Here is a 12,880-nt window from a genome sequence, read left to right on the forward strand (position 1 = left end):
ATCGGAGCCACGGTTAGTTTGCTTTCATCTCATTAACACATACTGTATGCTTCAAATACCAGTTAAGAGATTTTTGTGTACTATTGGTCAGATAATGCTGTTAACAGCAATAGAATTCACAACAACAAAAATGCCTGCCCCTAGCACATTTCACAGCTTCAGCTGCTACAAACTGTCACTGAAAATAATGCCTTGGTCAGTCTGAACCATGTCAAGTAAACTATGGAAGTAGCATATCCACAACACAAACTTTATTTTCAAGTCTAATTCCATAGTGGGTACAATCTGAGGGAGCCACTATTCCCAGCCTGTGAAAAGTAGTGGAACTTGGCTATCAGACATTTTGAAAATGTGATAGTTACAGTACACTCTTGCAGCCCAGCGCCAGGTTCTAGGCATTGCAGTGGGTTGGACTAGATGACCCTTGGGTCCCTTCCAACTTTACAATTCTAAGATTTAATAAAAGGTCCTTACAACATAATGCAGTTTAGTCCCATATGATTAAGCAATTATAAATAAATGTGATCCGCCCTGTGATTCAAAGTGATACAAAGAGTAGTGTATAATTCTTTTTAAAGAAAGATACCTGGACACAACCCCTGATTTGTGAGCTGTCTGTATGCTCTCATAACCCCTTCCTCTGTTTACTCATTTTTATCATCATCAACATCATATTTATTTCTATACTGGCTTTTGGCCCAGGCCTCCAAATCTTTCTTTTCGTACACTGCCCTTCTCAAGGCAGCTTGCAGCATAAAAATACAAAACACAAACACAAGATGCATAATTAAAAACAAGAACAGAAACAAAATGAAGCCATAACCTCCTCCTACCAAAGCAGTGAATGGATTAAGTATACAATATAATAAAAACAAAAAGATAAAATAGAAACAAATTATGCACACCATGAATCAATCACACATTACACACAAACAGCTGTACTCCAGGGCAGGACTAGCTGGCTTAACGTTCTGGTTCCTCAACTGGCAGCAGTTCTGTAGATGCAGAAAAAAAGGTCTAGAGGGGCTAAAGTTGGTGTCCTGATTTTCCAGGGACAGTCCCAGAATTATGAAAGCCATCCCGGCTTCTGATTTGACCCCAGAATGTCCCTACTTCCCCCACCAGGGCTGCCACCGCCACTGAGAGCAGCATGAGAGGAGCATGAGCCGGCACTTGTCCGAGCGACTACAACGGCTGCTGCGGCTGCGAGGGAGCATCCCGTTGACTCTCCTTGGGCAGCTCAGAGCGGCTGCTGGAGAGGAGGAGGAGTGGCTCTTGCCCCCGAGGCCGAGCTCTGCATGATGCCCCGGCTGTGAGGGGCAGGCAGAGGGCAGGAGAGCCCCAGGGGGAAGAAAGGGGAAGCAGAGCAAGCGCAAGGAGTTTTGATTTCTTAAAATAATAATAATAAAACTTTGTACATCTGCCCCTTTCTAAAACTTATTTGTTGGTGTGTGTGCTTTTCTTTTTGTAAATCTACCAAAGAATAAACCCAGATGGGAATGGAGGTGTTGTCTCAGGACGGTGGAGGCCTGTGTGCTGCATCCGGTTGGTGCAGTGGTGGTGCCCCTCACCCTCCTTCTGATAGGAAGGGGGAGGGATGGGGGGGTCAGTTGTGGGGAGTGAGAAATGTCCCTATTTTCATCTGAGGAATTGTGGAGGTTATGGTATTCACCTCCCAGCCAGCAATAATCCTGTTTCTGCTACCTGCCACCTCTCTCTACATTTGGCCAGGTTGGTGGGTGAGGCCTGCAGACAGGGAGCCAGGTGTGCTAGGAAGGAGTTCAGCAGAGAGGAGCAAACTGCCTCACAAAATACATGGCAGAGGGAGAGTACTTTACATGCCTGCCCTCCTTTTGCATTTCTAAGCCCTCTAGACTGCTTTGCCAAGGCTAAAAACCTCCTTAAGCAGGGGTGCCAACTTGAATAATATATTGTGGGGGCCCAGATAAGCCCCACCCTGCATAATCGATCACATGATGCAGTGCACACATACCATTTGAATGGGAGTGCCCATCAACTTTGCCCGGCCCCCTCAAATGCTTTATTGTGGGGGCCAAAGCCCCCAAGGCCCATGGAGTCGACTCCTATGTCCTTAAGGCAACGATATAATTTATCGACATTCTGTAGAGAGGAGCAAATTCTGCCAGCATATTTAATGATTTATCCACAGTTAAAGGCACTCAATGAGTCAGAAGTGGCCTGCTGCTTTGATTCCCTTGGCTCTCCACAAGACTATCCTTCCTGCCTTCATAACGAAGAGGAAAACAACACACATGCCTTGTAATATCCACTTGTTAGCACTTTAACCCCAAAGGGTTCCCGGGGGAGATGACAGCATCTTCATAGTTGAACAGGAACTGTGTTGGCTTCCCATTTTCAAGCGTGTATTTTAGGATCACATTCACTGGGTCTGCATTTCATACCTTGACCTTTCAGAGTTCTTGGCTTATTCTTCCTGTGACACAGTTGTAGAGTATGAAGAGGCCCAAACTGGGGTGGGCTTAGGCCCATGTTCCTCACTCTGACCTAATATCAGCGTTCTAAAGTCTCATACTGAATCATTGCTTTTAGCTCTAGAAGGGGATTGTGTTTACATACCTACAGATGACATTAAAATAGACCATGATTCACCCATTGATATCAATGGCAGAGATTTAACCACTTCACAGATTAATGGGATATAAAGCAAGTATAGGCGGCAGGTATTACTGAATTCATTAGGGCAGACTCTCAAAGTATTTACTGCACAGCATTAGCACTTATGCTACAATTCTATGCAGTGACACTGACTTCCAGAGTTGCGTGTCGAGGTCCCCAGGTCCACCCCAATAACTCACACATCACACAGAATTTTTGTTTAAGGTTTTTGGCATAATTTTGGCCACAACTTTATTAAAATACAAATTTGTGAGTGGTTGCTTAGGCATTGGTTGCGACTATCTGCCCCCACCATGGGGGACAGACTGACATTCCGCACGATGCAAAAGTCAGAATGGGGGAATACACTTGGGGGTTACGCGGAGCAGGGAACCTGCCCTCACCCCAAATGCAACCAGGAGCTCATTGCTATGGCCCGAGCCCCCTTGACAGAGTGGACAAGCAATAGTTAGCCCCCAGTTCCTTTAACGGAATCCCTTGCAGCAGCAGCAGCATTAGAGGGGCAGGCACAGCCAATCCATGCCCCTCAACCAACCAATGCCTAACCGCAACCTTACAAGTTGTGACGATTTGCTACGCAGTAGGCAAAAACCAAATGGCCCCAGCCAATCAGCCAGATGGACAAAATTCCTACCAGGCCCCCGCTCCAAAGCAGACGACCCCATGACAAGCATAGCAAGGTCAAAGCGAACAACCCTATTCTAGGGAGGGAGGGACGGGCAATCCGCTGCAGGGGCGAAAAGAGGAAGCCCTGGCCTCGTGCAAGGAGTTTTAGCATTTCTGGCTGTCAATCAATAAATGGCAACATTAATTTCTTCCCAACAACAAGGGAAGCCCCAATCGCATCAGTGGCCAACGATCAGTTAGCCCGCCCCCAACTTTGGAGTGTCCTGGTGGCCCCCACCGCAACACGTGCTCTCCATGAAGGAGAACACGCTTTAACATGCAAAGGACTGCCTCATTGAAATGCTTGATTTGGTCTGTGCCCATAAAACTTGAGTGTTTTGTGTGGGTCATTGCTGTGTGCATGAATGCTGCATAAGGCGCACTGAATGTTAGAGAAGGATGGGTGTTGCCTTTCCTCATCTCCTCTCGCTGGTTGGCGATGGAGGTGCCAGGCTGCCACTGCTTTTTGGCTGGCTTCAGCGCTGCTGCCGCTGCGTGGGGCGCAAGATGAAACCTGTTGCTCTCTATGCAGATCTCAATGGCAAGCAGTTTCCTGTTACTCGGGGTCAGGGTGTTGGCCACTCTCAGGTCTCTTGGAGCATGGAGCATAAGTTGAGTTGCTCTGGCATGAGGTGAAGTTCTTCGATGAGGAATCCTATAGCATCTTGTGCAAGACTCAGCAGAACAACAAAGATGCCTCTGAGGTCAAACCATCTTTTTAGTCAATGTGGATCATTGAGGTGCCTGGAGCGAACCATGGGGCTCCACTGAGGTGCTGGCAGCATTCATTGGTCTCCTTGTGTATTACATGGCCTTCAGTGCCAAGAGCGACTTCCAAGCATAATCTGCTTCAATAAACCTGGAAGACCCTGTTTGCCAGCAATTTATGAAAGGAGTCCAGTTGTTGAATTTTTTCGTGAAGATTATGAATTCATATGGTAATCCCACACCTACCTCCTCTAATCTAGGAATTATTCCACTTTTGCTCCTAATGCAGCATTGCTGTATTAATGCTCACTTTCTCAGAAGGCTGTCATTTATGAATTACTGGACTCAGAAAGCTGAAGCAGAAACTACACTGAATGCAAAGCCAAGGGCACATGTGCACCTAACTCCCCACTATCCCACAGCAACATGTAGCAGAAGGGGAGGGTGAATCTGTCAATCTTGGTTTCTCTCATTTCTCGTTTTTATCAGTCTCCAATTCTCCACATTTTCACATCTGTTCATCATTTAAAAAAAAAAAAATCCCCAATAAATTCATCAGCTTCTTAGTCAAATAATGTAATGTAAACATTTTGCTTTAAATTTTGCATAATACAATGCATTTTGTTTGCATATTTTTATGGAGACCTGCGTTTTGGTCTGCATATTGTTTTGGAAAGTTGGCCTCTAAATACAAACTGAATTGAATTTCTCCCTGATCCCTAAGCAGAACTTATTTACATTCAACATTACAACATGCTACATCTCCTCCTCCCACTCCACATAATTGGCTGCTACTGCTGGGGTGGGAGGGTGTGGAAGAGACACATGGAACATTGTGTTCCTCTTCCCCACAAGGATGTCACAGACTACTATCTGGAGAAGGGTACATTATTCTATGGAATGTTATTGGGTGAAGGAGGAGCTAAATACATAGCACTAGCTACATGTTTGGTATAATGTCTATTTTGACCAGAAACTGAACTACCGTATATCTTGCCTCTGCTTCCCTCTGATCTGGTTCTACAGTTTATTCCATGCATTATCTTGAAAACGATATGCCAAAGCAACTGCGGGATCAATGCCAAGGCTGCCTTAGCTGGGGACTTTGCAGCAGCTGTGGTGAGCATGACACTTTCTCACCACATCACCGGCCCAACCCAGAGGCAGGACATGCCTGCAACCTGGCCTTTACATACATACAGGCATCATTTTATTTGTATCTTGCCTTTCCATGCTCAAGGCAGCTTACAACGTGATAAAAATTACATAATTAATCACATAACTACGGTAGTCAAAAACAAAAAGCAAAACATCAAAAAGCACAGAACCATATTGAACAATTTAGAAGATCTAAAATAAACAACCAGTTTGCTCATAAAATATCAAACATCCCTTTGCAAAACTGCACTTCATTTGATGAAACTCCATTTTGACTGCCTGCACAGGGAGTTTAAACAAGCACCCTTGTGATAATCAGTTACTTCATAAACCACACTTTTATTTTTAGCCTAAAAGGACCTGAAACACAGAAGTAATAGTACCTTTGTTCAGAGAGTAGAGAGAAGAAAAACAAACTCAAAGGCTGAAATAATGTTTGTTCAAGGTAAACTGCACTGGCAGTAACATCTCTTTAGAATGACGTATCTTCTAAGGGAGGTGGAGATGGGAGAGAGAAGAAGGAATGAAAAAACCTGCAGCATTCCAGCAAAGAAGGCAAATTCGTAATTCAGTAAAACAGCAAGATCAGCAATGCATAGCAGTAGCCTTCATTGCTGAAGATTTCATATTTTGCCTCTAGCCTCCAGACCCTTCCCACCCTTTTTGGCCACAGTGTCTGAAGGCTCAGTGCCTGTAAAGGCAGAATGAGAAAGATTGGCTTCACTCAGAAGATCCCAAGATCAGTTTCAAAAGAATTTAGATTTAGATTCAAGTTACTTCCCCACTCCTGTTACCCCACGTTTTCACATAGCCCCGGAGCATATTGTGATAAGCAGAAAACCTAAAGCCTTTCATTCATTCTAAGTTGTTTAACTATATAAAGTGCAATCACATCTTATGTGGGGGTTCGGCTGCAAGGTTTCCATGCATAAATGAAAATTGTGCATACCCCAAGCCTAGGAGCTGCCCCATGGCTAGGGTGGGGAGAGAAAGAACCTCCATATTCCTGGAGCCCACATGCCAAGTGGGCCTTGCCCAGGAGGTAAGGTGGAGAGCTTAAGCACTCGTTTTCCACCAAGTAACCCAAGCAGGCCTTGCTGGGGAGACACAGCTTGCTTAGCATGCTGGCTCTGGGATGCTCTCACAAGAACTCAGGTGGCCCTATGAGATCTCACAAGAGCATCCCGCCGGGACCAGGGCACTAAACAGGCCATACCTCCCAAGCGAGCTTGCATTTTTTGACCCAACCTATCCACCTTGCTTGGATTTAACTTGCATAATTTCAGTGTAGGGGTGAATTTGCGCAAGTTAAATGCATGTAAGATGTGATTGTGCTGCATAGGCTTTCCAGGTGGTGCAATGGCTGTTGAAGGCCCTGCTTCATGTCCCATTGCCCTCAGAGGGCTGGTTGGCCAGGACATAGGGCAGGCTCTTTTTATTCACAGTGCTCAGCTTGTGGATCTCCACCTTAGGAGGGCAGCTGGTTCCCTCTTTATTTGGTACTCAGCCAAAACATTTTTTGCTCTGTTGCAGTGTTAATTTGGGGTAGATTTTCTCCCATTCTGTGATTTCTAATAACCAGCTTCCAATTTTTAAGTTCAATGCTGTTGTTACTGTTTTAATTTAGTTTTGATATACCTTGTGAGCCGATGAGAATTTTAAAAGGGTGAAAAGGTGTGATATACATATGAATACACCCACACATCCCAATATTGGATTTGATAGATAGATAGATAGATAGATAGATAGATAGATAGATAGATAGATGATAGATAGATATGTGGACACACACCTTGCCTTTTCCTGAAGCTTGCTGTTAACAAAGCACACAGAGGGTAAAATATCTCCTCTGCCCTATACCTCCTCTCATCTTAAATTGGGCAAGATACAAAGGGCATTTGTTTCCCTAACCTTGGTGTTGTAGGGATAATAAAGCATCCTGCAAACAGTCTGTAATGTTGCAGAGGATTCCAGATGCAAGTGGAACAGTGGAACCATCTTGTGGACTCTTTCCTTGGAGGTTTTTAAGCCATATTTCCCCTGCCCACTCCAATATTATAATGAGGGTCTCTTCTCCAGTCCTCAGAGAGTGGCTGAAAGTGGGGAGGGAGAAAAAGGTCCACCTTTCATTCCAGCAATGGCAGTACTGCTCCCAGAGCTCAGAAACTGCTCGCATTAATGAAATTCCCTGTCGCAAAATGCGCCTAGAACAATGGGAGTTTCGAATGCTGGGCCTAATGAATCTGCTGTAACTGTTCACAAGGATGATTTGACAAGACTAGTAAGTTGTCCTGTTAACAGGGCCTGCTGTGTGCTAACCGATTCGGAGAATCAGCTGAAAGTATTCCAGCTGAGGGGTCAGCTGACTCTCTCCAGCCTGGGATTGCACCCTAGGGACTACCCTTTCTGCTGAGACCTAGCCTGTCTGGCCTTCTGAGGAATTGCAGCCCCTAGCTAGGAATGCCCCTCTGCACCTAGTATGAACCAAAGTAAATGCACTCTCCATATGGAGGTGTTTTAGACAGGGTGTGGTGACACCGTGACACCTACACATAAAGCAAAGGTTGCTCCACCCACTTAGCACAATGGATCTATGAATTAGTGTCAAAATAAATAAAAATGCAAAAACAAATTATGGTCAATAAATTAATAACCTCATTTGCAATAGTGACAGCAGCCTTTGAACCTTGAGATCTTCATTCCTTCTCCATTCAAAACAGGAAACCTGTTAACCTGGTAATACACAATTTGGACAAAATTGTCATCACACAAGTGACTGCAGTGTAAAGAAATCCTTCTGAAGGGAAGGCAAACCTACAGCACTTTAATAAAAGGCAGTTCAGTAACTCAAAGCAAACTGGAACAGGTTTCATCATCTCATCAAATTAAAGATAGATCTTAAAAGGAGAGCCCTCTCTCAGCCTCCAAATGTCCCCATGGGCTGAGGGGATGGTGCTTGTGTTATTTATGTGCTCTACTACTTTTAAATTAAACATGCCTTATTTTACATATACTGTAGCGGAAAATTACTGCAAGATGTACTCCGCTTTTAACACAATATTATGCAACCAATCATTTCCGCATTAATCAAGAGACCAAACTTCAAAGGAACATTATGAAAACGAGACAAGCCCCTAAATGCCACCAAATGTATCAAAACAAGTTTGCAGAAATTCATCTCATTCCAGCCTGAAGATAAAAACAGAAGGCGGCAATATTTTCATTCCTGCTCAGCACTCATTTCCCCTCCACCGATTCATCTTTGTTTTTCATGGCCTAGTTTTGCTTGTGTTTTGGAAACAGCAGGTTGCCTGGTGTTGATATCTTTTGCTGTTCCTAAAAGCCTTCTTCAGCACTTAATATAAGGCCTTCTAAACAGCACAGTGGCTTCAGAAATAAAAGCTTCTTCAGTTTTCTTTCCTTCTCTGCCTGCTGCTGGGAGCTCTGCTTAAACAGGCTGAAGCCAGCTGGTTCTCATTAGCGCTTTCTCCTTGGACTCTTTAAAGCTCCCCCTTTTCCCCCTCCAGGCTGCTGTTCAGCAGGTGACGCTGATTCCTGCCCCATGACACTATCCCCCTTCCCAAGGTGCGCCTCCACCTGCCAGATGGCTGCCGCCTTTCAGGGAGCACGAGAGTGGAAGTGGTGGACCAACCGGACATTGGGGGAGCAGGGACATGCAAGGCATCTTCCCATGAGGATTTTCCATTAAGTCCATGTCCATAAAAAAGGCTGTAGCCCCTCAATTTCTATCATCTTCTTCTTTGGCGATCACATGTAGCCGAGTAAGATTGTCTTCCATGAACACAGTCTTAACAGTGAGTTCATAATGGACTGTGGAAGCCAATTCTGGGCCCACACATCCTTCCACCGTGGGGACACAGGTTTCCTGGCAGGAATCAATCATGGTGAGGGTTTGCCGAACGTGCCTTCCTCTTAGCTCGTTTCTCTCTTTCTTCCTGATTTCGAGCATCTTCAAAGTCCATGACACCTTTGGTAAAGGCTGTTCTCCAACTGGAGTGCTCGCAGGCCAGCCTTTCCCAATTGTTTATACTACACTTCTTTTAGATTTGCCTTGAGAGAGTCTTTAAACCTATTTCGTTGACCACCAGCATTACATTTTTAAGATGCTTGGGAAGATGATAATCAGGTGTCGCCCAGGTCTGTAAAGCAGCTTTCCAGGTAATTGGAGTGGGTGGTGTGAGGCATCTGGACTTAGCAGTACAAGCCAAGCCCTGACCCTTAGCCCCATCTCAAAACCAAACCCTATCCAACTCTCTCCCTCAGAAACCGCTCTTTTTATACTCTCTCCCAATGTGCTGCTCCTCCCCCTTCTGTGTCTAGCAGACTCTGTAGCCAATCAGAGAGAGGCTCCAGCCCTCTGGTGGAGTTTCAGGGGGACTGCATCACCTGACTGGTCTGGCTCTGCTGTCCGTACTATTCACACCTAAAAGTAATGAATACCTAAATGTGAAAAATGGTTTCTACTTATTTTCCTTACTATATTCATTTGATAAGTGAGAAGAGCTTGTCCACACTTACATCTTATCATTGAACAGGTCGGACACAACTGAAAATCAGCCACAGAAGTAATTGTCACCCGACCCCAAACAATTTTTACTTGATTAATAAGATGTCAATAACTCTTGGGAGAGCTGGGTGCTTCTGCTCTGTAGCCCAACAACATAGAGTTGGTTAATTGCTTAATTGGTGAGCTATGAAATGAGGGGAAGGGTCAGATGCCTTGTCAATCCCAGAAGGCCTTGTCAACCAATCAGAGGCAGCTTTGTCAATCCCACCAGCAGGTATAAAAGTGGACGACCAGGCCTGCCCAGGCCATAGGCCCACTTTGCACAGCCCCCCTCTCATAGCTGTCAAGTGTCCCTTATTTGAAGGGACAGTCCCTTATTCCAGCGCCATGTCCCGCTGCTGTCCCTTATTGATAGATGTCCCTTAAATGATGTCCTTTAAATTTCAAAGAAAGCAGCTCCTCTCCCTCCCTCCCTGCCGGCCAGGGAGGAGGGAGGCTCCAACTGTGTTGCTTGGCTGTGTTGCTTACCCAATAAGAAGTCTAAGAACGACTGGGGGGTGGGTGGAGCTTGCATGCCTTGTGTGTGGCTAGTTAATGCAAGCTGAGGGGGGTTTTGAATGTTGGATGCCATTTTGTTGCACGTGCTGCTGCAAACTTTGCAGTGCAAAGCCAGGCCGGGGAGCCATCTTAAGTTGAGGCTGCATAGGCCTTGTGGTGCATGTGATTCAGATTCTATTCAGTTGAACCTCTGGTTACAAAGTTGGTTGGACAGTGTTCTCGAAGCTACCAGCATGAGTTTGACCAGACTGGAGGAGGACAGGAAGACTGGAGTGCCTGGAACATGTGAGGCTGCAGGTCCCTTATTTTGGCTGCTGGTCCCTTATTTTCAAGGCTGCTGGTCCCTTATTTTCAAATCTGTAAGTTGACAGCTATGCCCCCACTACAGTGGTGGAGTTACAAAGCAGTGTGTGTCACCATTGCTTGTGTTATCTGTGTAGGCAGAAAGGGCTTTTAGGTGCATGAATGGGACATGACTGAACTAAAAAGGGCTTATTTGCTAAGAAATATAATGCAAATAAATTAGCTTTTTGCCTGAGGCCCTGCTGCTTCTCTTCCTCCTCCTCCCACAGAAGCAAAAGGATTACCGTATTTTTCCTTCTATAACACGCAGATTTTTTCTTCTAAAAAGGAAGGGGAAATGTCTGTGCGTGTTATAGAGCGAATGTGTGGTCCCTGGAGCCGAAAAATCATGCAAAAATCAAATCGCGGCGCTGCACGCTGCACGGAGAAGCGAAACCTGAAAAGAGGAAGCGGCTGCTTTCCTGCATTCTGCCTCAGGGTCTTACTGCCCACCCTCCTCTGTTTCGTTGCTGTGTTTGCTGAAACGGAACAAAGAGCAGGGAAAGCCCCTCCCCTCCAGGCAAGCTCCGGTGCTGCTGGGGGAGAGGGAGAGAGAGGGGGGAAGGGAGAGAGAGAGGGGGGAGGGAGGGAGGGAGGGAGGGAGAGAGAGAGAGAGAGAGATGGCTGGCTTGGGTGGGGGGAAACTTTTGCCTTTCTTTCCTCCCTCCCGTTAAATCCCTCTCCTGCATTCTTAGCCAGCTGCTTCTCTGCACACCCCTCTAATGTCCCTTCTTTGTTTTTCCTTCGCTCCCCACTTAAAATGTGGTTACAAAGCATGGATCCTCAGGATCTTTGCATTGGGTCACCCCAAATTCACCATCAGATCACATAGCATGTCCATGGCTACAGCCTGCACCAAAAAAATCACGCACCCACTGTTGCCTGGGGCTGCAATGGTGCAAAAATGTGGTTAAAAAGCATGGATCCACAGGAATTCTCAGGATTTTGGCATTGGGTCACCCCAAATTCACCATCAGATCACATAGCATGTCCATGGCTACAGCCTGCCCCCCCAAAATCACGCACCCACTGTTGCCTGGGGCTGCAATGGTGCAAAAATGTGGTTAAAAACCATGGATCCACATGGATCCTCAGGATCTTTGCATTGGGTCAGCCCAAATTCACCATCAGAGCACATAGCATGTCCATGGCTACAGCCTGCCCCCAAAAAATCACCCACCCACTGTTGCCTGGGGCTGCAATGGTGCAAAAACGTGGTTACAAACCATGGATGCACAGGAATTCTCAGGATTTTTGCATTGGGTCAGCCCAAATTCACCATCAGATCACATGTCTGTGGCCACAGCATGAAGCACAAAAATGATACATCCACTGTTTCATTCAGAATGTTTTTTCCCTTGTTTTCCTCCTCTAAAAACGATGTGCGTGTTATGGTCAGGTGCGTGTTATAGAGCGAAAAATACGGTACCTGTTGTTGAGATGGATTTTGGTGCTTGGTGGAGGCAGCCAGGGGAATTCCATTCTAGAGCTGTGTTTCTAGGGAATTCAAATTCCTTGAGGATTTCCCAAAATGAAGCAGAAATTCTTTAAGGATGTTAAACACACACACACTAGCACCTTGATGTTGCTGCAACGCTATTATCGCGTCAATGACATGCTGCAGAATATACCTGCCTAAAAAACACTGTCCTGGGCATAGGCCCATGTTGTGCTGGAATCTACAACAGTAATGAAGGAAGAAGCAAGATTCTGTGGCCCTCTCCACTTTAGACTCAGGTTGTGCATACAGTATGTGTAAAGCTGAGCTGCCAAGTTTTGAGATCTTGGGGGAGAGCAGGAGAGCTGCTGACAGAAAGTTCCTTGGAGAGTATACAACACTCACGCAGAATTCAAGAGTAAAAAGCCCAGCGACAATGGACTCCTGTGGGCTGTTGCTGGGGAAGGAAGAAGAGGGGTTTAGTGAGCATGGTCACAATGGCTTTTAGATACCAAGTTGTTTGCCGGGCAACGCATTTGCTGAATAAAAACCACAAAATATCAACTTTATTGCTTTTTCTTTGATCCTTGAAGCTGCTGGGAGAGGGGAGAATCCCTCCAGTCTGACAGGCAGTTGCAGAGACTTAAGGTCCCCCACCTTCCCAAGTCTTCTCCTCTCCAGGATTTTCCCCAAGCAATCTGAGACTGTGCCCGCGTGCCTGCCTTTGCTCCTCCCGCTTCATGCCTCTCCAGGATCTGAGAGACCAGGGGGAGATGGCAGCTTGCAGCAGCACAGAGAGACACCCTGGCTTCTTCACCAGCCTG

The sequence above is a fragment of the Podarcis gaigeae genome (genome assembly GCF_964106915.1).
Source record: "Podarcis gaigeae genome assembly, chromosome: 10".
NCBI lineage: Eukaryota > Metazoa > Chordata > Lepidosauria > Squamata > Lacertidae > Podarcis > Podarcis gaigeae.